The 6671-nt window shown below is 44.3% G+C and overlaps 1 pseudogene; it reads right to left on the bottom strand.

Moving 5' to 3' along the window:
* Positions 1–3076: 3076 nt before the first annotated feature.
* Rps10-ps11 (ribosomal protein S10, pseudogene 11) lies at positions 3077–5063 on the bottom strand (annotated as a pseudogene).
* Between the last annotated feature and the right edge of the window lie 1608 nt (positions 5064–6671).

Genomic DNA, 6671 nt, shown 5'->3' with positions numbered 1-6671 from the left:
CATTTTGGTCACTAACGTAACCTCATGATGGGTTGTGAGAAACGAGGTTTGCTGTAAATTTTTAATACCTAACAGAATGACAAGTTGTTGGAGTTTTTTTCAATTGAAGAGCTCAAACGAGCGCAACAGGAACTAGATAATAGATTGATACCTGAATCACAAAGGATCATTTGCGCTACACTATACTCTTTACAGTCTTGTTAGTGGGAAATGTTAGCAAGGCACAAAACTCACTCTTCCTTGTGTGACTCTTTTTGTCCCAGTCCCGAACAATTGAACTCATAAGTGCCTCTCTTTATGTCCCCATTATAAAAGAACCCAGGTGATGAGTTACTGATAATCTCTCACCTCTCTTGGTCGTCATTTTCCCAAATCCAACAGTGTTCCCACTCTGAACAGACACAGTTCTGAAATGTCTGCTCCACATATACAAGTATACAGAGGAGTGGAATGCCCTGAGAACCCATGGAAAGATTAGTTCTTCCCAATCAGGTACCCCTGCTGCTAATGGAAAGTGGAGGGTCCAAGAGAGAAAGGGATGATGAAGGACAAGCCAATGCACCCTGATGGGATGGTTTAGGGGTCTCATCTAGGATGGTCTCTGTAAGACAGGAGGTACCCCATCAACACTGAGGTCGGTGCACTCTCTACCAAATACTAGGTCATCCCTTCTTGTAAAATGATTGTTTGTGCTGGGTTTTATTATCTTCTTTCTTCAAGTGTTTTCCCACTGAACAGTGACCATGCAGTCTTCCTTGTTTTCCGCAAACAAACTTTGGGAACTAGAAACAATGTGTCCAAGCAACCCATTGTTGCTCTCTGTATGTGTGTGTGTGTGTGTGTGTGTGTGTGTGTGTGTGTGTGAATGTGTTTAAGCGTGTGTTGGTGTCTGTGTATCTATGGTATGTGTGTGCGTGTATGTATGTATACATGAAGGTGTGCAGAAATGTGTGTGCACATGTATGTGCATTCAAGATATGTGTATGCTGCACATACAAACAAAAGAATGTGCTAATAAAACTTTGAATCAACTAAGGAGTATCCTCAATTTAACTTCAGGGAAATGGGTTTTCTGGAAAATGAGTACACAAACAAAAGTAAAGTCCAGAGCTGCCAAGGGCGAGAAGATGCCAAGGGAGAAGATTCCAAGGGCGAGAAGCAGCAACTTGATTAGAAAATGCAACCAATCACCTTGGGCTCCCGTTTCCTGAGGAATGTGTGCTCCGGAAGAGAAAACACTAGCATCCTGTCACTCAGAGCAGAGAGCGCATTGTTTTACCCCTTCCCTAAAAGTTTTAGGAATTTGCATTATATCCTGTGGAAATGGCAACATCCTCTGAAAATAATCGGCTGTATATTCTATACTCTGTCTTGTCAACCATACATTCTTTACGCATCTGCTTGTATCAAGGAAGAGATCTTTATTTGAAAAGACACTGTTTCGGAAATCAGCAGTCTGACCTCCGTTGGCATCGCCTCTTTCACTTTAATATGATAGCCAGAATCTATCCTCCTCCATGTTTCAACCATCAACCTGGATTTCTGATTGATAAACGTCTAAATACCCGGTTAGTTGTTCAACTTCAGAGCTGCTGCCCTGACGGGACACACAGTATTTCAGGTCAACTAATGGACACATCTCAAGATGTATATATTGAGCTCTCTATTTTGTGCTGACCAAATCGAGCTTTTATGTGTTAGCAGGTCAGGGCTTAGGAAAGTTAGTGGGAGGGTTACAAACTTTAGTCAGTCAAGACTTGGTCATCTAAAGAGAGAACGTGTGAAACTCCCACACTGTTGTCAACAGAGCTGTGGAGTTGGGAGAGGAAGCTTGGATTGAGAGTATAAGGCAGAAATAATCGGGGAGATAATGAGTGGTTTGTGGATGTGGACTGTTTTCCTCTATCTCTAGAGTGTCATTGTTAGCAGGGTCATTCACAAGAGACCCCTAGTTTCCAAGCAAACCACTCCCTTTGCATGACTATAACAAAATACCTGACTTGGTAAGGCACAAATAATAGCTTAATCCTCTCCTTCCTAGAGGTTGAGACATCCAAGGTACCTTCTGACTGTGGAGGGAGGAGCAGGAGGAACAGGAACGGTAAGTTTGTTTCTCAGCTATTTCTGAAGAATGTCAGTCCTATTGTCGAGGATTCAGCGCTCAAGGTCTCATCACCTCCGGAATGTTCGCCTGGTAATATTACCAAATTGGATCTGAAGCCAGGACATGAATTGGTGGGGGACAGCCATTTGAAGAATTTATCACTGAAGATAAATTTTCTCTCAAATCTTAGGAAAAGCACCTCAGTAAGCTACTGGAAGTCTCAGAATTTCTGCTGTTTAGAACGAGAACTCTGTGTTGACTGGATCTGAGCACATTGTCTTAATATAAGAGGAGGGAAAAGAAAAAAACACGTACGTTTATGAAACCTGCCTTTCAAAACAGTAGTCATGTCCATACGATGGCTGAAGGGCAAAATATGGCCCATGATATTTGGCAACACTTGCTTTTTGGTAGCTCGGTGTTTTCTTTGTAAACAGGAGTGCAAATGCCTCTCTGTTAGACGCGGTTTTTCCGTTGCTGTAAATGTGTCTCTGCCCTGAGTCGCTTAAACCCTAGCAGGTTTATTTGCAGCTACACCTGCCTGAGTGCTAAACCTCTATAGTTTGTCTCTCTCCACCATCTTTCTGTGTCTTAACACCCTGCCTGGCTCCAGCAGCCACACGTGCCTAATAACTGTGGAGCAAGCAGCAAGCTCGCATCTGTTGAGAGGCTATCCTGGTGCAGGAGCAGCCCTATAAGGAAATAGAAACTTGCATTCTAATATACAAAGAAAAACTAGGACAGTTGCCCCGAGGGCAGGGCCTGAGTCTCTCTCTCTCTCTCTCTCTCTCTCTCTCTCTCTCTCTCTCTCTCTCTCTCTCTCTCTCCCTCCCTCTCTCTCTCTCTCTCTCTCTCTCCTCACTGGCAGATGCTCTATCTATCTCTCTGCCCAAGTCACAGAGACTCCAAAGCTAATTCTGATGTAAACGCACAGGAATCTCTTTTTGTCTTTGTTTTGTTTTTCTTTAAAGTTCATTCAATACAACATAATCTCCAACTTAACTGAGGTGGCTGACCACTTCCAAGACCGAAGTCGCCTATGAAGTGGAATTTGATTGCTATGCCCGCCCCAGCCTCAGCTTTCTTGTCAGCTCCAGGGTGCAGAGCACTCCTTCTGTAGGTGTCTCTGTCTGCCTCCCGTCTTGTGAATCTTACAGGCTGCTCACCCTCTGGACCTTTGTCTGGAGGCCTGCCAGTCTCAGGATGGCTTTGACCGGGCACAATCTCCAGAGATAGAAGCAGGTAATATCAGAGATACTGGATGCCCTCATCCGGACAGTACCAGTAGAAATGTCTCCAAGCAAATTACTCCTTCTTGTAGCCTTGAGACTTGAGAGACTGCATGGCCTTCATTACTCGAAGGTTGGGCACATTCTTGACTGCCAGCTCCTGATGTTTGGGCATTGTGGACATCTTTTTTTGGCCACCATCACACCTTCCTTACAAAGTTAATAGATAGCAATCCAATTCTTCTTAGGCATTAATATCGAGGTGGCTGCCACTATGGTCTTTATTACAAGCTCACGAGCGACGTGAGGACTCTCACTGTCACTGTCCCAATGGGTCAGAGGTGAGAGCCTTGAGTTTAGGGGTGTAGGGTATTTATTGTGGTTACATCAAGTTTGGGGAAGTTCCATATGGGTCAGCAAGTTAATATTTTGAAAACTACTTTTCTGAGGAAATTTGCAGGAACCAAACACAGGGACAAAACAACCTGACAAACTGGATGTTCAGGCTGTCTGTTCTCTGCAGGATGTCTTAGGTTATCCATAGCTTGACCCTGCTGCTGTAGCGTAAATGGCTATTGCTAAGAGGGTGTCGGGGCTTGCCATAGGCTGTTTGCCCAAGTGGATTTTATGGTTTTCTTTCTGGAATTGGAGTATAGCCCCTGTTCAAGACTCAAGCTTCTTCTCAAACACAGAGTTGGTTGGGCTTGACATTATTCATAGCATTCAATGGTGATGCTGACTTATCAACTTGACAGTATATAGTATCATCAAGGAGAAGAGCCCCTAGGCATTTCTGTGAGGGGTTTTCTACATTAGGTAATTTCAGGAGAGACAACTCACCCAAGATGTGAACCTAGCCATTCCATGGTTCTGGGTAGGACTGGAGAGAGAGCAGGGTTATGAGAGGTAGCTCTATGCTCGAGTGTGTTTGCCTACCACTCTTGAATAAGATCTGGATTTGTTTTTTAGTAACCGCATCAGGTGTCTCACAACCATCAATAACTCCAGTTCAAGGAGATCTGATACTCAATGGTCTCTGTGAATGATGGTTTGCATATGCTCAGCCAAGGGACTGGCACTTTTAGAAGGTATGGCCTTATTGGAGGAAGTGTGTCACTGTGGGAGTCAGCTTGGAGTTCCCCCTCCTAGCTGCCTGAGGATGCACAGTCTGTTCCTGGCTTCCTTCCGATGAAGATGTAGAACTCTCAGCTCTTCCTGCACCATGCCTACCTGGATTCTGCCATGCTCCAGCCTTGATGATACTGGACTGAACCTCTGAACCTGTAAGCCAGCCCCAATTAAATGCTGCCCTTTATAAGTTTTTCCTTGGTCATGGTTTCTGCTCATAGCAATAAAACCCTAATTAAGATAGTCTCTATGGGGGGCTGGGGATTTAGCTCAGTGGTAGAGCGCTTACCTAGGAAGCGCAAGGCCCTGGGTTCGGTCCCCAGCTCCGAAAAAAAGAACCAAAAAAAAAAAAAAAAAGATAGTCTCTATGGGCACCTCACCTGTGTGGTGCATATAAACTCTCTCTTTCTCTCTCTCTCTCTCTCTCTCTCTCTCTCTCTCTCTCTCTCTCTCTCTCTCTCACACACACACACACACACACACACACACACACACACACACACCAAACAAATAAAAAGAGAGAGCTCCTACCATGGGCTTTCCTCTACATGATAGACTACACTCTCAAATGTGGGCAGCTTGGTCTGAATGTTTACACTCATGTTGGGATTTTCATTTCCATTGAGAGGTATTAAGGCACATGGTCTTAACAATTTGATTAGGCCATGAAAGCTCTACCTCAAGAACCAGTCATCTACAGATTAACAGACTCATGACTACTGGGTTCGCTCCATTACACTCAAGGCTCTGTGTATTCTATGTGAGGGCCCTTGCCATATAATGCTTGCAAATCCCTATGGTTCCCATTACAAAGAAACCCCTCACCAGATGCTTTATTTTACATCCTGTGATGGTTTGTATATGCTAGGGCCAGAGAATGGCACTATTAGGAGGCATGGCCTTATTGGAGTAGGTGTGCCATAGTGGGTGTGGGCTATAATACCCTAGTCCTAGCTGCCTGGAAGGGAGTATTCTGCTAGCAGCCTTCAGATGGAGATGTAAAACTCTCAGCTCCTCTATCACCATGCCTGCCTGGATGCTGCCATGCTCCCACCTTGATGATAATGGACTGAACTAACCTCTGAGCCTGTAAGCCTGTAAATATTGTCCTTATAACAGTTGCATAGGTCATGGTGTCTGTTCACAGCAGTAAAACCTTAACTAAAACATTTCCTAAATATCCCCAGAGACATACATGCCAAAGCCTTGAGCCCTCAAATAATGGTCTTGGAAGATGACAGAAATGTGAAGAAGTGTAGCTTTGTAGAAATAGGATGTCTTTGCATCATTGAGGGTCTGCCCTTGAAGGAGTAAGTGGAGCACGGGTTTCTTTCTCTTTTTCTCTATCCCTTCTCAGCATGAGATGAACAGTCACAGTCTTGCTCTAGCATGGTCTTCCATCATTGCAATGAGTGTAGTAAAAAATGCCACTTAGACATGTAGAAATACCTTACTCACAAACTCCATTACACTCAAGGCTACACCTGATAACCAGAACCCAGTGATATCACTCACTCACGGTAGCCAGACACAGAACGAGAATTCCATGATCCCCACTGGATAGCATAGAAGCAGAGACCAAGAGCAACGCTTGACTCTGCACATCTGGAGAGCCAACAACTGGATTTGCCCTGCAGCTGCAGAGTCTCCCTCAGGAGCCTGACCCTTACATCAGGGACTACTGTTAGAGACCGGACTTGACCTTCAGCTAAGATACATCCAACAGGTGAGCAACCTTGGAGAGATAGACTTAGGACTCTAGCTGAGAACTGGGAGTGCGCATTTTGTGTAATGACCCTCAGCGTAATAAAATATGACTTTTGTTATAGCCCTATGCACATCTACCTTCTCGCTCATGACAGTTATGATGAGCTGTCCTCAGAGCCACCACAGTTGTACCTGATAATAGACCAGAATCTGAGAACAAAACAAATCTTTTCTCTTCTGACATGGATCGCCTTAGCTTTCCGTTGTAGTAATGGAAGGTTAACATCTCACATGGTGCTTGTTACCCCCACAGAACCATAAGAAATGCCTTTCACTATAAATTAAACAATCCAGAACATTTCATTGAGCCATGAAAAACAGCTTATGCCATCTGACAACCTTTTATCCACATGTTAAAGTCTTGTGCATTTTTCAGAGCACCTACATAGGACCAATAGGCAAGGGGAGTGGAAAGCAAAGGGGCATATAGAGTGCTTGTCTTC

This window comes from Rattus norvegicus, chromosome 9, assembly GCF_036323735.1.
Source record: "Rattus norvegicus strain BN/NHsdMcwi chromosome 9, GRCr8, whole genome shotgun sequence".
Taxonomy (NCBI): Eukaryota; Metazoa; Chordata; class Mammalia; order Rodentia; family Muridae; genus Rattus; species Rattus norvegicus.
Note: the sequence above shows the minus strand (reverse complement) of the source record. Positions and strands in the feature narration are given on the sequence as shown.